This window comes from Cynocephalus volans, chromosome 7 (genome assembly GCF_027409185.1).
Source record: "Cynocephalus volans isolate mCynVol1 chromosome 7, mCynVol1.pri, whole genome shotgun sequence".
Lineage (NCBI taxonomy): Eukaryota > Metazoa > Chordata > Mammalia > Dermoptera > Cynocephalidae > Cynocephalus > Cynocephalus volans.
The window spans coordinates 134626484-134646939 of NC_084466.1; the positions used below are offsets into that span (position 1 = coordinate 134626484).

General features: G+C 41.2%; 1 long non-coding RNA gene across 1 annotated transcript in view; it reads left to right on the top strand.

Annotated features, from left to right (window-relative positions):
• LOC134381952 (uncharacterized) overlaps positions 1 to 20456 on the top strand; it is a 40267-nt gene that overhangs the window by 8132 nt on the left and 11679 nt on the right. Inside the window, exon 2 of the long non-coding RNA XR_010024036.1 lies at positions 2209 to 2392. This is a non-coding gene — a long non-coding RNA (uncharacterized LOC134381952). The remainder of the gene's footprint in view (positions 1 to 2208; positions 2393 to 20456) is intronic.

Consider the following 20456-nt stretch of genomic DNA (forward strand, 5'->3'; position numbering starts at 1 on the left):
CAACTAAAGTGGTGATTCCTGGTTATGTAACTTCTAGCCTCGCTCATGCGCTGCTTGTTTCTTTCAGCGCCTGTGCGGGAGTCAAATTTCAGCATATACACCGAGTATACTTAAAATACACTCAGTGCGGGCCGAGCTGGTGGCGCACTCGGGAGAGTGTGGCGCTGGGAGCGCGGCAATGCTCCCACCGCGGGTTCGGATCCTATATAGGAATGGCCAGTGCACTCACTGGCACTGGCTGAGTGCCGGTCACGAAAAAGACAAAAAAAATAATAATAATAATAATAAAATAAAATAAAATACACTCAGTGCTCTCTAGCACCTACGGTGAAAGGTCATTCAAGGTCAAACTCCTAATTGTGCATGTTTGACCACTGAAATCGATCAATTCTGCCTCTTGAGGTCTCTATCTTTCCATGTTGTGTTCGAAAATAGGTGCCACAGTTACTCTCTTCTAGTTCAGGGCCCAGGAGAGGGACCTGAGACTCCAGGGTGTGGTTTGAGACTTGTGGTGGCCTGTAACCCAGACTCCGGGAAACTGAGCACCTCCTATCTCAATAGTACAAACAACAATAGTAATATCAGCAATTGTTTATGAAGCCCCTACTGTGTGCTGTGGCACACAGTAAGCACTACGCTCTTGTATTTATTCCACAAATGGAAATTTAATCACAAATAAGAAGATCATTCCGTTGTGGAACTCAAAGTCTAGTTGACGATGAATTACGCAAGGGAAAACCAAGACATTTGGGCCCCTTTAAATATTTGTTCAGCATTTATTTGATAAAGGCTGGAATAAGTACATTTTCTATTAAGTGTGCACCTCTTCTCTACATTCAGAGTAAGGCATTCATGACACAGACTGAAAGCAAACGTTTTCTGAATCGGCTTTTATTTCATGGTTTTTCCTATCTGGATAATGCTACTCACATGCTAACCACAGATAAAAGTAACTTACATGGATACAGCTTCAAAATCTTAAAAGATATTTTAAGGATTTTTTTTTTTTTTCGGTTTTTCATTTTCATTTTTGTAGAGGTCAGATGTTTCCTACTTTTCTGGAGTTCTTGCTTTTTCTTTAATTTGGGTGAGGGAGAGGAATCAGTTTTCTTTTTTTTTTTTTTTTTTTTTTTTTTTTTTTTTTTAAAAGATGACCGGTAAGGGGATCTTAACCCTTGACTTGGTGTTGTCAGCACCACACTCAGCCAGTGAGCGAACCGGCCATCCGCATATGGGATCCGAACCCGGGGCCTTGGTGTTATCAGCACCGCACTCTCCCGAGTGAGCCACGGGCCGGCCCGGAATCAGTTTTCTGAATAGTTAACTTCTTGGGAGGCATATTAATAAATAGGTCTGAACTTACATAAAACACATTATTCCTTCTGAGTAAATAGCATTAGGCCTGCATTTCTGCATATTGGCCTTGCTGTGGGGTGACTGCTGCTGACTTAAAGGGCTGTCTGTGGGCAGGGGTCAGAGCTGATGGCCCAGATCAGTCTACAAGTACACAGCATCCTGCACAGACACACTGCAAGAATATACCCTGGAGGTGGGAGGTGCTTGTGAGCAGAGTTTTTTAATTCCACTTGAGAATGTTGTTTACTATGGTAGGAACTGGACCACTTGACACGGGAGACCCTTGGATCCTACTCTCTCCAGCCACGACTTTTGGCCATTTGTTTAGCTTGCCTAATACATGAGGGGTGGCCACTGCTCAAACCTCTAGAAACAAAATAGAAGAACCTCACCAATGGAGAGCCAGGAAACCATGTAGACAATGTCTATTATCAATTAATGATTTTACTAATGATATTATTATTAATAAGAATGCAAATTCTATAAGCACAGGGATGTGGGCCAGTTTTGCTCACCAGGGCACATCCTCAGTGCTGAGAACAATGTAGGACACATAACAACTTTTCACTAAATATTTGTTAAATGAATGAATGACTCTTAAATAGAACATAAAGAAAATTAGCAAAAAACCATTTCAACTGAAGTTTAACTCTTAAGTTTTAATCTTTTGATTATTGCCATATAAAAAGAGCCAATTAAGATTCTGTAAGGAGAGTGTCTCCTAATCTCCTCCAAAATCTTTGGAGCACCAATGTATATTTCACTGCTTATGTAAAGGTACAGGCGTAGAAACTTGAGCCACCTAATATATTTACAGTATATTTATCACAGTGTTTTTTGCATGCCTTACAGATTGCTACTGCAGGCAGCTGACCTGCCTTGATCCAGATCTGATGAGTACTGCTCCAGAGGCATTCAAGGAGCCTCAGGACACACAGCAGAGGCTCCATCCTAGCCACAGGTCAGGAAAGCCTCCCAGGAGACATTGAAGCACTAGCGGAGCAGGAGTCAGCCTCGTGGCAAGAGGATGGAGCAGGTGAGCTTCAGGCAGAGGGACAAGAATGTGTGAAGACAGAGCTCAGTCATACATGAAAAGCTAAGAGTTCAGTAGAACTGTCACGTGAGCTGGAAAGGGAGAGAAACAAGGGAAGAGCTGGAGGTGTGAGAAAGGGCCATGATAATGTATTACTTTATTTTCTGTCAGTTATAACAGAATATATAAAACTGGGTAATTTAGGGCCGGCCCTGTGGCTCACTTGGGAGAGAGTTTGGCACTGGGAGTGCAGCGGAGCTCCTGCCCCGGGTTCAGATCCTATATAGGGATGGCCGGTGTGCTCACTGGCTGAGTGCGGTGCGTGCGACACCAAGCCAAAGGTTGCGATCCCCTTACCGGTCACACAAAAAGGAAAAAAAAATAAAGAATATATAAAACTGGGTAATTTATAAAGAAACTGAATTTATTTCTTACAGTGTTGGAGGCTGGGAAGTCCAAGGTTGAGGAATGTATCTGGTGAGGGACTCCTTTCTTGGAGAGGACTCTGCAGAGTACCATGGTGATGCAGGATATCATGTGGCAAGAGGGCTGAGTGTGCTAATGTGTTCACTTGTTCTCCTTATAAAGCCACCAGTGCCACTCCTGTGATAACCCATTTATCCATGAATGGATGAATCCATTCATGAGGGTAGAGGCCTCATGATCCAATCACCTCCCAAAGGCCCCACCTTTCAAATACCATAATTGGGTTTCCCACCTCTTAATATTGTCACGATGGGGATTAAGTTTCAATATGAGTTTTGGGGGGTACATTTAGACTATAGCAATAAGAAATGTGAATTTTGTCCTGGGGACAATAGGAAGGCATTGAAGGGCTTTAAGGAAAGGAATGACGATGATCTCTAAAATCTTGAAATATTAAAGTGTTAGCAGGAAATGCTGAACCTTCCCTCATGTTTCCATAGAAAAGAGAGAGGACTACTTACCCCTTCTCCAGGGAGGAGACACAAACCTGGTTAGTGAGATCAGGGAAAGCCTGACATCCATTGAGATGTAATTAGGTTCAGGGTTACCTGCATAACAACACAGGTGAAAAAGACTATATATAGTTTTTCTTTTCTTCTTTTCATTTCTTCAAAAGATATAGGACTACTTAAAGCAAAAATTGTAACACTGTCCTGTGTGATTTATAATCTAAGTAGATGTAATACAAGTGACAACAGCACAAATGACAGGAGAGATTAGTAAATATTTTTGATGTTTTGATCCATATGATCCCTGTTGCAACTACTCAGTTCTGTATAGGATGCCTATACTATGATTCAGCAATTTCACTTCCAGGTATAGATCCAAAGGAAATTAGTGCATATGTCCACAAAAAATGTACAGAAATATTTATAGCAACTTTATTTGCAATTACCCCAAACTGAAAACCACCCTAATATTTATCAATACTGAGTAAAACAATAAATAATGTTATATTTGTACAACAGAATACTACATATCAGTGAAAAAGACAAACTGGTGCTACAGGCAACAGACTGGATGAAGCTCACAGACACAATGTCGAGCATAAAAAGATAGACTCGAAGGGTACACTCTGCATGATTCCGTTCATATAAAGTTCAAAACAGGCAAAATTAGGGGCCGGCCCGTGGCTCACTCGGGAGAGTGTGGTGCTGATAACACCAAGGCCACGGGTTCGGATCCCATATAGGGATGGCCGGTTGCTCACTGGCTGAGCATGGTGCTGACAACACCAAGTGAAGGGTTAAGATCCCCTTACCGGTCATCTTTTAAAAAAAAAAAAAAAACAGGCAAAATTATGGTGGTAGAGGTCAGAATAATGGTTGCCTCTGAGAGGTAGAAAGTGGGAGAGAACACAGACTGTGGGGTGCTGGAAACGGTCTTCATCTTGGTCCTGCTGGAGGTTGTGAGCCATGCCCTGGAGTTGTGTACTTCAGTGTATAGATGTTATAATAACTTAATAAAAAAGAAAAGAATGAATGAAATGAAATTAAACAAATCAGCCTGGATAAATCTCTAAGATTCTGGTGAGTAAAAACAAGGTAAGTTGCAGAAGGATATGTACAATATGCCAGTATGTAAATGTTAAACATCAAACATAATATATATATGTTTGGGGATTCATTAGGGGGTCTTCAAAAAGTTCACAGAAGGATTCTTATTATCTTTTAATTCAATTTTCCATGAACTTTTTGAAGCACTCCTGTATACATCTGTGGTAAAAGTATTAAAATGGACAGGAAGGACACACTAAATTTAAGGTAGTTGTTACCCCTGGTGAGAAAGAGGAGCAGAAAGATTCTGTAATTGTAGTATAATATGTCCTTTACAAAGGAATTGAATGCGGTAAAATGTTAATATATGTTAAAACTAGGTGTTGAAAACTTATTTTTTTATATTGCTCTCTGTATTGTGAACTGTTTGAAATATTCATGATTTTTAAATAGTTTATTAAAGGGCGGAGCCCGTGGCGCACTCGGGAGAGTGCCGCGCTGGGAGCGTGGCGACGCTCCCCCCACGGGTTCGGATCCTATATGGGAATGGCCGGTGCACTCACTGGCTGAGTACCGGTCACAAAAAAGACACACACAAAAAAAACTTAAATAGTTTATTAAAAATGAAAATATAAAATCAATCAGTGGGGACAATGAATGTGATCTGATCATAGAAATCAGAAGCTGGTGGTTGTGGATGTCATTTCCAGGTTTATATTAGCGTCGGCAACCTAGCTCCATATTTCGTTATAGGTGCACAGCATCAAATAACTCTTGATTTGCATGAAGAAGTCCTTGCAAACAGTAGCAGTCTTTAAGCAGTCTTCTGACACTCTTCAATGAAACTTATCCAGAAACTTCTAAGTAATACAAATTTTCTCTTTCAAAGTTATATTACTAATAATACCTAACCACTACTCATGTTCTTAAATTGATTTCATTTCAAGGGGGTCAATGAAGGGTTCCTCTGCTAGTTTTTACCTTCATCGTTCACCAAAAAAATACCTTTCAGATACACTTTGTAACCTTATGAGATGTTCAATAATGCCATTTTAAAAACTGGACATCAGAGTCTTTTTTTCTTTTTCTGTCTTTTTCGTGACCGGCACTCAGCCAGTGAGTGCACTGGCCATTCCTATATAGGATCCGAACCCGCGGCAGGAGCGTTGCTGCGCTCCCAGCGCTGCACTCTCCCGAGTGCGCCACAGGCTCGGCCCTGGACATCAGAGTCTTAACGTGTCAGATACCTTGCAAAATTTCAAATCAGAATTATTATTTTTTAGTATGGAGTCCAGAATTAGTTTTGAATCTGTTGCCAACACTTTATCTTAAAACTGTTAATACAATAAAATTTCAATACTGCAGTGCAACTTCAGCCTGCTGGGGTTTGTACAAATATCAGCTGGGCATTCAATTTAAATTTAACTGATTTAAATAAAAGAAATATTTAGCTAATAATGTGATTTTTTTTTTTTTTTTTTTTTTTTTTTTTTTTTTAAAGATGACTGGTAAGGGAATGTTAACCCTTGACTTGGTGTTGTCAGCACCACACTCTCCCAAGTGAGCCACGGGCGGACCCTGATTTTGTGGTTTTTGGACCAGATAGAAAGTAACTTTTTGTAGTAATTTCTTTTCTCACTTGAAATGGTCATACCAGCATTTCGGTTTGGCCCAAAAAGTAAAAAGTTAATTCTGGATCTCACAGCCCATATTATTACAGTAACCCTAAATCACCTGAAAAGTCTGTGATGTGAATACTGCACTTCAGCATCACTGAAATGCTGTGTCTAGTGCATTCTAAGATGCTGTCTTCTTCACAGTGGCTAGGGTCTGAGGTGTGCATCATATAATGCGGTTTAACCCTGCCTAGTGCAGGTGCTACTTAATACAAGTCACAGCCCTCATTTTCCCCAGTCATTGTTTCTCACCATTTATACATCACCACCACATTTTTGCCAACATTTCACTATGTGATTAAAAAAAAAAATCTTCCTCTTAATAGCTTGTCTGAACACAGAAGCGGCAGAGGAATGTAGTGGGAAAAGGTGTACGGGCTCTGGGTTCAGACCGTCTGGGTTTGAATTCCTACCCTACCATTACTCTGTGCTATCTTGGCAAGTTGCTTAACTTTTCTAAACTTCAGTTTGTCTACAAAATGGAGATAATAATGCTTACCTTCTGGAGTCATTGTCAGATAAACTTGAGATAATCGTGTAAAATGGTCAACACAGCGTAGGCACATGGTAAATCCTCAGTAAATGTTACCATGATGATGATAATGTGATGATTCTTTACTAAAATAAGCACCATCTGTGATTGGGTCCTGCTGAACTGTAAAGATAGAACATAACTTTAATCTTCAAACATCAAGCAAGTTGGATTCAATCATTAATTTAACAACTATTGAGTACCTACTCTGTGAATAAGGTAGACCAAAACCCTGCCCTCAGGGAACTTGCATTTCTAGTGAGATCTGCATATGTGCATATTCCCCTCTGGGCCGAATTATCAGCCAGAGGTTCTTGTTGCTCTTTCATAGCAACCTGCCCATTTGATGTTTTTGTTGTCTGATGACTAATGGGTCCTATTAATATAGCTTGAGGTTTCCTAAGCTTTTTCCGTAATAGTATGTTCTCCTTCATGTGCAATGTGTTATTTATGTGCAGTGCTTGTAAGTGCATTTTTACTGCCAGGCTTCTTTGCATATGTTTTTTCAAAAATATTAAGCTGTTCATTTTCCATGGATAGAAATGGAAAAACTTGTTTTCATGCTCCACTGTGTTTAGTCTCAAAATGGCATTGCAACTTGGCAGGGTCTATAAAACTAATTTGCAAAATTTACTACACAAAACATTGAGGACTTGGGTAATTTTTATTGCCATAAAAGGTGACTCTCCAAAACAGCTAATATCATTATTCTCTCTTGTCTTTCAGCAGCTTTGCATGAGCATTTTTGGCACATTGCTTCATAAGCTATTGTCAGTGAAGCTGATATTTTGAAGAATTGGTGTGAGGGAGGATATTTGATACCTTGGTCTTGATCAAATTCATCATACATATCATCAAATTTTCTTCTTAAATGTCCCACTTTCACCAGTGAAAGCCATTTTTAGTTTTAAGGGTAATTGAGTTCACTTCAAGAAAATATTACATTAATATGTTAATATAATTAATGAGTTATTCAGGCACTCCTATCCAATAGCTACAGTAGAATAGCCTCAATGAGAAGTATAGCATTTAAACTAGTTCTTGCAGGACTACTGAACTACAATGAGTGCATTTAGCCCTGTGGTCTCCAACGTGTTCCTATTTGGAATTACAACACATTTGGTTGTGGGTATTGTTGAGTTTTAAACATAGTTCAAACATGTATAGTTTAAAAAAATTATTTTTTACAGAATAACGTGTAACAGGATCCTGTGTGTGTAAAGAGATTTAGAGATGTGTATCAGGTGTTGTCAGTGCCCATTTCCCCTCAACCCACCCGAGAGACTTGCAGCTTTAGTGGAGTTTCCTTGGGCAATGGGCCTCTGCCCTCAGGAACCTGTGTCTGTCTGAGAGTTTTCTCTGGCTGTAGGAGTGTGCTCTGGAAGCCATGGCCCCTAGGAGCAACCCTCCACCAATGATGAACTGAAGTTGGTGGATACATTTCCCACCTTCCTCGTCTCTTGGTAGGACAATTCTGATGTTTGTTCTGCACAGTCTCTCAAGGGTCACAGTGGGATTGAACTGCAGGTGACCAAAGTGCTAGCTTGCTCGTCAACACACCTTCATTGGCTTTCTCCCTTTCCTATCTCATTTCCCCACTCCCTCACCATGTTTCTTCAGATCACATCCCCACAGATTATTTACAGCCCAATCATTGACATGGGACTGCTTTGAGAGGAGCCCACAGTTAGATACTGTACAATACTGTACATATACAAATGATGTGGAAAGATTCACACCTAACAGATAATGGTGTAAGCACAAATTGAGGTGGCCGTCCGGCCCACAATAGTTCTCTTTACCACATATAAGCTGCCTCTCTCCTTTTGAAGAGTCATTCCCCTACCAAATGGGAGCTGCTTCCCTGGCCATAATGATTGGTTGGAGTTGGGCATCTGATCCAAGCCATTAGTAATACCCCTACCCTGGCCATTGTGCTTGGTCCATGGAGAAAACAGAACCCACACTGGACTAACCAGACACCTTTGCTGGGATTTTTCTTTATTTTTTAAATTAAAAAAATTATTTTATTTTATTATTTCTTTATTTAAAGATGACCAGTAAGGGGATCTTAACCCTTAACTTGGTGTTGTCAGCACCATGTTCACCCAGTGAGCTAACCGGCCATCCCTATATAGAATCCGAACCTGTGTCCTTGGTGTTATCAGTACCACACTCTCCCGAGTGAGCCACGGGCCGGCCCTCCTGGGATTTTTTAATTGGTGCTATGGGAAGAGAACCTATTCCCTCAGAGCTGTGAAGCTATGAGTCCAGAGCTGAGCTCAGCCATCTCTCTTCCCGCACAGAGGATCCTGTTCACAGTGAGAGAGCAGAGTATGCAGCCAGTTCTCAGAGAGAGGCAGAGTGATGAGCAAGACCGTCTTCATGGTATTGGAATCCCTAGGGCCAGTGATCCTCAAACAGCTCCACTGTGTCCCTCCTTGCAGTTTGGTTATGTAGCCTTCCCTCCCCCTCTCCGCCTTGGCGTAAGCTAGTTCGAGTTAGATATTTATCATTTACAACCAGAGAATCCTACCGCAGATGTTTAACTCTGGGGTAGAGAGTTGGACTGGGAGTGAGGATGTGAAGACAGAGATTTGCTTTTCAGATATTGTGTTTTTCGGGTCTAGGATTTCCATTTAGTTCTTTTTCACAGTTTGCAGATCTCTCCTGGATTTTTCATCTCTTCACCCACAAATGCATCTTTTAAAGAAACTCTTTAATATATTTATCAAAGTTATTTTAAAGTTCTTTGCCACTTCTAACATTGTGAGTCTATTAACTTGCATGTATCTTGATTACGGGTCACATTTTTTTTCTTCGCATATCTAGTAGTTTTTATATAGCAAACATTGCGAATGATATGATACAGAAACTGACTCTGCTATGTTCCTCTGAAGAGCATTTTCTTGCAGCAGGCAGTTAAATTCCTGGTGGATCACATCACTTTCATTAAGGCTTGTTTTTAGGTTTTGCTAGGATGGGTCTATTTGAGTTTTACCCCTAGTGCTAGGGTGAATGCCTTAGTCAAGGATTCAGTCTTTACTCTTCAAGTGTGGCCCTTCATGGTTTCAGTGGAAAGCTCAAGCTATTTGCCAAACCCCTCTGACTTGGTGAGGCTTTCAACTCCAAACCCTACCTGTGATGGGCACCTGCTGAGATCTCTGCTCACCTCTTTCAGCAGACAGCTGCGGTTTTCTGCTTGGACTCTCACAGTCTCACTTGCACAAATACACTACAGGGTTGGCCAAGGATGTGAGGAGAATATATACACATATTTGGGGGCTTCCAGCTCTGTGACTTTGTCCTTTCCCAAAGTTTTCCCTCACCTTCCAGCCACTGCACTTGCAAACTCCTTGGAATTAGCAGGCCAATAAACTTGTGACTTTCTGCTTTAGTTCTAGTCCCTCCACAACCCCTATCCTGTGCAAGCTGACTGTGGTTCTCAGAGTGTGGTCCTTGGACTAACAATATTAGCAGCACCTGGGAACTTGTTAGAAATGCACATTTTTAGGCCCCACCCCAGACCCAGTGAATCAGAAACCCTGGAGGTGGACTGCAGTGATCTCTGTTATGACCAGCTCTCCAGAGATTGTAACGTACATTAACAATGGATGACTTCTGGTCAAGATGGCGAAATAGATGGTCCCTAGCATCACTCTCTCCCACAAATCAACCAATTTAAACTATAAAAACATAACATCAAGTGCATATGGAACGGGGAGACATCCAGCGGGGGAGGCAGAAGCTCCGCGGAGACCACATGCCCTGCGGGGCCACCGTTGCACAGTCCGGCAGATAGGCTTCACCGCCACCACCTGGCTCCATTCCCAGCCTAGCCCAGTGCGCACAGAGTGGGGAGACGTCTGGCAGGGGAGGTGGAGGCTCTGCAGAAACCACACACCTTATGGGGCCGCCACTGCATGATCCAGCAGGTAGGCTTCACTGCAGGCACCCGGCTCTATTCCCAGCCTGGCCTAGTGCGCTCGGAGCAGGGAGATGTCCAGCAGGGGACGTGGGAACTCCATGGGGACCACACTGCTGCTGCCTGATCCAGCAGCCTGGCCCAATGTGTACGGAGCACAGAGACGTCCAGCAGGGGAGATAGAAGCTCTGTAGAGTCCAAACACCCTGTGGGGGGGGCCGCCACCACACAATCCAGCAGCAGGTAGGCTTTACCACTGCCACCCGGCTCCATCCCAAGCCCGGCCTAGCGCGCACAGAGCAGGGAGACACCCAGCATGAGAAGGGGAAGCTCCCCAGAGACCACACGCTCTGCGGTGCCTCCGCACATCCCAGCAGCCCGGCCCAGAGTGCATGGAACAGGCAGAAGTCCAGCACGGGAGGTGGAAGCTCAGCAGAGACCACACACACCCTGCGGTACCACCCCATGATCCAGCAGCCTGACCGAGTCCAAGCTGACCAGAGAGGTGGCTCCCCAGAGAGGCCCAAGACCCGAGGCAACCACAAACACAAGGCACTATGTGGCCAACTGAGCAGTCACTGAGGTAGCCATACCAAATTGGCAACCACAGCAACATCTTAGTCAGTCAATAGTGTCAAACCTGTGGACTGTGAAACCCCCTGCCACAATGAATAAACATTAAAGAAAAGATACCAGAAATATGAAAAATCAAGAAAGTACACCACCAAAGTGTAATAACTCTCAAGCTCTAGATCCTATAGAACAAGAAGCCCTTGAAATGACTGACAAGGAATTTCGAGTGATAATTCTAAGGAAACCGAGTGAGATACAAGGAAACTCAGCGAGACATCATGATGAAATGAGGAAAAGTATAAAGGACCTGAAATAAGAAATGTACAAGGAAATCAATGCCCTGAAAAAAATGTAGCAGAACTTGCAGAACTGAAGAAGTTATTCAGTGAAATAAAAAACACAACAGAGAGTTTAACCAGCAGGCTTGCGGAAGTTGAAGAGAGAACCTCTGAACTTGAAGATGGGCTGTTTGAAATAACACAAGCAGACAAAAAAAAAAAAAAAGAAAAGAAAAAAAGAAAAAAGAAAAAAGAATAAAAGGCATTGAAGAAAATCTGAGAGAGATATCAGACAACCTTAAGTGCTCAAATATCTGAGTCATGGGTATTCCAGAAGGGGAGGAAAAAGGAGATTGCATTGAAAACATATTCAACAAAATAGTGGCAGAAAACTTCCCAGGTATAGGAAAAATCACAGATCTTCAGATCCAGGAAGCTCAACCATCTCCAAACGTATTCAACCGAAAAAGGTCTTCTCCAAGACATGTTATAGTCAAACTGCCAAAACTCAAAGACAAAGAGAGACTCTTAAAAGCTGCAAGAGAGAAGCATCAAATCGCCTATAAGGGAGCCCCAATCAGGCTAACCCTAAAAGCCAGAAAGAAATGGGATGATATATTCAAAATACTAAAAGACAGAGATTGACAGCCAAGAATACTCTACCCTGCAAGGCTATCCTTCCGAAATGAAGGGCAAATAGTATATTTCTCAAACAAACAAAAACTGTGGGAGTTCACCACCACATGACCACCCTTACAAGAAATTCTCAAGGGAGTACTGGGTTTGCTTCCTGAAAAATAACTACCACTGCCATAAAAACCCAAGAAAATTCAAAACCCACTAGTAGAATAAAAATGGCATTCATGAAGAGAAAACAAACAAACAAAAAGGCTATCTACAACCTAAGGAACCAACAAACGTAGAAACCAAACAGTAAATCAGAAAGCAAGGAACAAAAGACACCTAAGACAGCCAAACAATAATCAATAAAATGCTAGGAATAAATCAACACTTTTCAATAACAACTCTTAATGTAAAAGGCTTAAATTCCCCAATCAAAAGACACAGACTGGCTGACTGGATCAAAAAGGAGAACCCAACTATATGCTGCCTTCAAGAGCCCCACCTCACCGATAAAGACTCACATAGACTAAGAGTGAAAGGATGGAAAAAGATTTACCATGCAAACAGAAAAGAAAAACGAGCTGGAGTAGCTATTCTTATATCTGATAAAATAGACTTTAAACTAAAAACCATAAAAAGAGACAATGAGGGACACTACATAATGATAAAAGGATTGATCCATCAAGAAGACATAACAATCATAAATATATACGCACCCAATGTTGGAGCAGCCAGATTTATAAAACAAACTCTATTAGACCTAAAGAAGGAAATACACAATAATACCATAATAGCAGGGGACCTGAACACCCCAGTGTCAATATTGGACAGATCATCTAGGCAAAGAATCAGCAGAGAAACACAAGATCTGAACAATACTCTAGACCAATTGGACTTGGCAGATATCTACAGAACATTCCATCCAACAACCTTGGAATATTCATTCTTCTCATCAGCACATGGATCATTCTCCAGGATAGATCACATATTAGGTCACAAATCAAGTCTCAACAAATTCAAAAAAATTGGAATTATCCCATGTTTTTTCTCAGACCACAATGGATTAAAATTAGAAATCAATAACAAATGAAATTCTGGTAACTATACAAACACGTGGAAATAAACAGCATTCTACTTAATGACATATGGGTCCAAGAAGAAATCAAGCAGGAAATCAAAAAATTTATTGAAACTAATGAAAATAATGATACATCATACCAAAACCTGTGGGATACTGCAAAAGCAGTGCTAAGGGGGAAATTTATTGCATTAAATGCTCACCTCAGAAGAATGGAGAGATGGCAAGTGAACAACCTAATACTTCACCTTAAAGAACTAGAAAAAAAGGAACAATCCAAACCTAAAGTTAACAGACGGAAAGAAATCATTAAGATCAGAGCAGAACTGAATGAAATTGAAAACCAAAAAACAATACAAAAGATCAATGAATCAAAAACTTGGTTTTTTGAAAAGATAAATAAAATTGACAAACCATTAGCATGGCTAACAAAAAAAAAGAAGAGAGAAGATTCAAATAACAAAAGTTAGAAATGAAAAAGGTGATATTACAACTGATTCATCTGAAATACAAGGAATCATTCGAGACTACTATAAACAACTATACGCCAACAAATTTGAAAATCTGGAGGAAATGGATAAATTTCTGGACACACACAAGCTTCCAAAACTGAACCATGAAGACGTAGAAAATCTGAACAGACCAATAACAATAAAGGAGATTGAAGCTGTTATCAGAAGGCTCCCAACAAAGAAAAGCCCAGGACCAGATGGATTCACAGCAGAATTTTACCAAACATTCAAAGAGGCATTGACACCGATTCTTTACAAACTATTCCAAAAGACTGAAACAGACGCAAATCTCCCAAACTCATTCTATGAAGCAAACATCATCCTGATACCAAAACCAGGTAAAGATATAACCAAAAAAGAAAACTACAGGCTGATATCCTTGATGAATATAGATGCAAAAATCCTCGCTAAAATACTAGCAAACAGAATACAGCAACACATACGTAAAATTATTCACTGTGATCAAGTGGGATTCATCCCAGGGATGCAAGGTTGGTTCAACATACGCAAATCAATAAATGTGATACACCATATTAATAAAATCAAACACAAGGACCATATGATCATCTCTATAGATGCTGAAAAAGCATTTGATAAAATTCAACATTCATTCATGACCAAGACCCTCTATAAGTTAGGTATAGATGGAAAGTATCTCAACATAATTAAAGCCATATATGATAAACCTACTGCCAATATCATCCTGAATGGGGAAAAGCTGAAAGCTTTTCCTTTAAGAACAGGAACTAGACAAGGATGACCACTCTCACCACTCCTATCCAACATAGTGTTGGAAGTACTAGCCAGAGCAATCAGAGAAGAGAAGGAAATAAAGGGCATCCAGATTGGAAAAGATGAAGTCAAACTGTCCCAGTTTGCAGATGACATGATCCTATATATCGAACAGCCTAAAGCCTCTACACAAAAACTCTTGGAGTTGATAAATGATTTCAGCACAGTAGCATGATACAAAATCAACACACAAAATTCAATAGCATTTCTATTCTCCAATAGTGAACATGCAGAAAGAGGAATCAAGAAATCCTGCGCATTTACAATAGCCACCAAAAAAATAAAATACTTAGGAATTGAGTTAACCAAGGAGGTGAAAAATCTCTATAATGAGAACTACAAACCACTGCTGAGAGAAATTAGAGAGTATACAAGAAGATGGAAAGATATCCCATGCTCTTGGATTGGAAGAATCAACATAGTGAAAATGTCCATACTACCCAAAGTGATATACAAATTCAATGCAATCCCCATCAAAATTCCAATGACATTTTTCTCAGAAATGGAAAGAACTATCCAGACATTTATATGGAATAACAAAAGACCACGCATAGCCAAAGCAATGCTGAGCAAAAAAAAAATAAAGCTGGAGGCATAACACTACCTGACTTTAAACTATACTACAAAGCTATAATAACCAAAGCAGTATGGTACTGGCATAAAAACAGACACACTGACCAATGGAATAGAAAAGAGAATCCAGAAATCAACCCACACACCTACAGCCATCTGATCTTTGACAAAGGCACCAAGCCTATACACTGGGGAAGAGACTGCCTCTTCAGCAAATGGTGCTGGGAGAACTGGATATCAATATGCAGGAGAATGAAACTAGACCCATACCTTTCACCATACACTAAAGTCAACTCAAAATGGATTAAAGAATTAAATATACACCCTGAAACAATAAAACTTCTTAAAGAAAACATAGGAGAAACACTTCAGAAAGTAGGACTGGACACAGACTTAATGAATACGACCCCCAAAGCATGGGCAACCAAAGGAAAAATAAACAAGTGGGATTATATCAAATTAAAGACCTTCTGCACAGCAAAAGAAACAATTAACAGAGTTAAAAGACAACCAACAGAGTGGGAGAAAATATTTGCAAAATATACATCTGACAAAGGATTAATATCCAGAATATATAAGGAACTCAAACAACTTTACAAGAAGAAAACAAGCAACCCAATTAAAAAATGGGCAAAAGAGCTAAGTAGGCATTTCTCTAAGGAAGATATACAAATGGCCAACAGACATATGAAAAAATGCTCAACATCACTCAGCATCCAGGAAATGCAAATCAAAACTACACTGAGATACCATCTCACCCCAGTTAGGATGGCTAAAATCCAAAAGACTCTGAATGATAAATGCTGGCAAGGTTGCGGAGAAAAAGGAACTCTCATACATTGTTGGTGGGACTGCAAAATGGTGCAGCCTCTATGGAAAATGGTATGGAGGTTCCTCAAACAATTGCAGATAGATCTACCATATGACCCAGCTATCCCACTGCTGGGAATATACCCAGAGGAATGGAAATCATCAAGTCGAAGGTATACCTGTTCCCCAATGTTCATCGCAGCACTCTTTACAATAGCCAAGAGTTGGAACCAGCCCAAATGTCCATCATCAGATGAGTGGATACGGAAAATGTGGTACATCTACACAATGGAATACTACTCAGCTATAAAAAAGAATGAAATACTGCCATTTGCAACAACGTGGATAGACCTTGAGAGAATTATATTAAGTGAAACGAGTCAGGCACAGAAAGAGAAATACCACATGTTCTCACTTATTGGTGGGAGATAAAAATAAATAAATTCACACACACACACACACACACACACACACACACACACACACACACACAAAAGAAAAAAAAAAACCGGGGGGGAGAAGAAGACATAACAATAACTATTCCTTGAAGTTGACATGACAAGCAAACAGAAAGGACATTGTTGCGTGGGAGGGGGGAGAGGGAAGAGGGAGGGAGGTTTTGGTAATGGGCCACAATAATCAACCACATTGTATATCGACAAAATAAAATTAAATGAACAAACAAACAAAAAAACAATGGACAATGACTGCCTTATAGGAAAAGCCATGTAAGTGTGGATTTCACCCAGAGTGCTTCCCTTCTTTCAAGGATCAAGTCCCCTTCCTTTACTGACTGGTTGCTCTCCAGAGGCATCAAACAGGTTTTTTCATTTTTGTTTTTGTCCAGAGCTCATAATTACTATTTGCAGGAACGGTTAGCATTCTCCAAATCACTCTATTCTGTCAGACCAGAATTTGGATATTTGCTTTTTAGCACATATGTGATACTGTGTAAACAGTTTGATATTTCTTACAAGCATATACATTCTTTGTCATTTAAAAAATGAATTAAAAATATTTTAGTTGATATTTGAATCAAATGTTTGTGAAACCCTAGAAGCACCTTATAGTTTTATAGGACACAGCTTGAAAATCTCTGGCCTGCACCATATGGTGGACAGTATAGGTGGGGATTAGCTTCAGTCCTACTTAGGGGTATCTCTGGCAACTGTCACTGTAGCAGCGGGCTTATGACAGAGGTGGAAAATGAACTCGTGCAGAGTGCAGAGGAATGCGGTGTGGTATCTTCCCGGTCCCCATCCCAGGACATCCCAGAGACTTGCTTCGCACCTTGATAGAGGAAGCCTGCAGGGGTGACCAGGTAAAAATGAGCTCTTTACTAAAAGCGCCACATTTCCAGCATTCCAACCTGTTTTCAGAAGGAAAACAGTTTCTTAACTCCCCTGGGCCAGATTCATATCAGTTTGGCTCATCAGTCCTCACCTATCAACCTTACCTTCTCAGATTCCCAAAAGTGCAGAAGGTCCCTGCTTCTCCATGAGATTCCTCAAGAGGGAATCGACCTCAAGTTTCCTGGTATTCCCACTCTATCAGGCTTATGGAATGGAGAGAAAGTTCATCTAAAGGAATCACTGTGGCCCTCTCCTTCCCCTCCTCCCTGCCCCCAGGCAGACCCACGGGTGTTTTATCCACTAGGGAGCGGGCCTGGGCAGTGCATCTACGACTTCATTTATTTATTTATTTTTTAAAATTTTTTATAAGATGACCGGTAAGGGGATCTTAACCCTTGACTTGGTGTTGGCAGCACCACGCTCAGCCAGTGAGCAAACCGGCCATCCGTATATGGGATCCGAACCCGGGGCCTTGGTGTTATCAGCACCGCACTCCCCCGAGTGAGCCACGGGCCGGCCCCATACGACTTTAAAAGTGCGTAAAAGTCCCTTGGGCATCTTGTTAAATATAAATCCTGATTTAACAGGTGTTATGGGTCAAACAGTGTCCTCTCAAAATTCATATGTTGAAGTCTAACCCTAAGTAGAATGTGACTGTATTCAGAGACAGCGTCTTTAAAAAGGTAATTAAGGTTAAATGAGGACATAAAGCTGGGGCCCTCATCCAGTGTGACTGGTGTTCTTATAAGAAGAGGGGATGAGGACACAGACACGCACAGAAGGAAGAGCACGTGAAGACACAGGGAGAAGACGACCATCTACAAGCCAAGGAGAGAGGCCTCAGAAGAAACCAACTCTGCTGACACCTTGATCTTGGACTTCCAGTCTCCAGAACTGTGAAAAAATTAATTTCTGTTGTTTAAGTCACCTAGTTTGTGGTACTTTGTTATGGCAGCCCTAGCAAACTAATACATATATCTGGGGAAGGAACTGAGATTTTGCATTTCTAACAAGCACCTGGGTTCTGTTCCTGCTGCTGGTGCAAGGACCACACTTTGAGTAGCAGAGACCTAGAGAACATGCTCCCTTTTCGCTCTAAGGCATTGTCAGCAGCTTCCTAAGTCACCCAGCAGGTGGGGAGGAGGACACTTTTTCTCAAACTCAGCCTTTCTTAAGATAGTTAAGGCAATTGTTCTCAACCTGCTTATATTTGCAGCTCTTGAAATATTGCCAGTATGGCGGCACCTTTGTGGTTCTGTAAGAGAATGTAGTGGGCTGGAGAGAACACCGGAGCATCATGTGAGCAGTGGGAGAACTGGGAGCTCCTGCCTTGTCCATAGCAGGCAGCTGCCACTCTGTCCCTGTGCTAGAATGTGACCTTAATGTGGTTAGATTTTCCAAGATTTCAAGAGAAGCCAGAAATTTGGATTTTCACATTAAATCTCCAGATTTTTGAACTTTTAAAGGTCGGTAACTCCATCCACTTCTTTTGGAAATGCGAGGCAAAGGAGCCCTCTGAGAGGCTAGACTGTTCCCTATCTTGACCTATATCTTGTTTTAGGTGTATCATATGTAAACATTCACCACCCAGCAATAGCATAAGTAAAACTTCTTCAAGCTGTACGATTAAGATTTGTACAATTTACTACTCATACATGATGCCACAATAAAAAGTAGAAAAATCTTCATGGGAATGGTACACATGATAGTTGTTACCTTTGGGGCAGGAGGCAGGGAAGGAACAGGGTTGGTCTTACCTGTATTTCTAACATTATGTTTCTTTAAAGAGATAGAGAGTAAGCTACAGCACAGAGGGGGACATACCATCACCTGTTTCATCTCAGTGGTATTTAGGTATCTTCTTTATTATTTTCTGTATGTTTGAAATATTTCATAATTGAACATGTTTAATATTAAAGAAAATAAAGCCTGCAAAGACCAACTGCATGAGCCAGACCAAACCCCTCGGGGGTCACTAAACCATTCTCTTGGGCTCTTCTGGGACTGCAAAGCTGTTTAGGTAGGAGTTTTTGCTACTCTGACTCAGGTCTCCTAACCGTCAGTAAATAGCTACTCCGTCTTTGCTGAGGGGGTGACATCATGTCATCCCACTCACTCAGCCCAGCGTACAATATGACATTCACACCAAAAGTGGCATTCTCAGTGCAGCCTTGGCTGTGGTAAAAATAAAGTTTATACATCAACCCAAATTTGAAGACACTCTTTGTTGGGCTCACAGTTTAGAGCCACCAGAGAGCCTGTTTCTCTGACCTGAAAGCAATGAAGTCTAGGGGCTAAACTCACTGCAGAGGAGCCTGGGTTTTCCACGTACTAGTTACAGGCCCTTGGGCATATTAGTCTATAAGCCTCCGTTTCCTCATCTGTAAAATGGGAATGATAATAGTATTTACCTATGTGGGTTTATGTAAAGATTTAAGTTAGCTGAGTGATTGGTTCAATAACCATTAGCTATTATTAAATAATTAACACTAGGTTGATTTTACTTTGAATATCTTTCTTTCATTGTGGATTAAGTCTGTGCCCACAACATAACTAAACTGGCCATCAAGTCTCAAAGAAAAAATATTTCCAACTCTGATTCAAGTAGAAAATGTAATCAGACATTGTCAAGGCTGCTGTCTCAAGTGCAGAGGTAGTCAAAACTTGCTTCCTGCCTTCAAGGAACTGACCTCTTTCTGTCCTTCATGAAAGACCCCAAATTGCTAAAGCAAACCTCGAGGGAAAAGAGAAGCACAGAAGCTCTAGGCTGGTTCATTTCTTCCCTGCCTCAAACCTCAGGGGTAGGGCCCCCGCCCCTCCCCTTAGACACTGGTGTTGCCAGGGCAGCCTAGCTTGTTAGCATGGCAGGGTTGCTGTTTAAGGCTTGTCGAGATCGAGATAATCCTCCAGGAACAGCACCCTGCTGGTGCCTTTTAACCCCAAAAGGGCTTTAGCAATGACTAATAAAGCCATAAAGGATGAACACAGACCCAAGAAAATTCATTCCCTAAAGGAATATGATTTCAACTACTTTTCAATTGGTTTTTCTTGGTTTTCTTAAGTCACAAGCATTAAGTTTCTCTGTCTGAAATTCTAGTTCTCCCCTGCCGAGTTCTCCAGAGGCCATTTTCTCTGGGAAATCACTGAGACGCTCTTGGTGCCTAGAATGGGGGAGAGGAGCGAATTATCCCCGAGTCCATTTTCTATGTGGGCCTTTCCTTGCGTTACAGAAGATGTACACTTTCAGCATTCTGCTGTCAGAGCCCCAGAAATCTCCTGAGCCCCCTTTCCCTTCGATCAGTCTAAAGATCTTGTGGCACCTACTGTGGTTGGCCTTGCAGAACCTGGGAGTGAACCTGG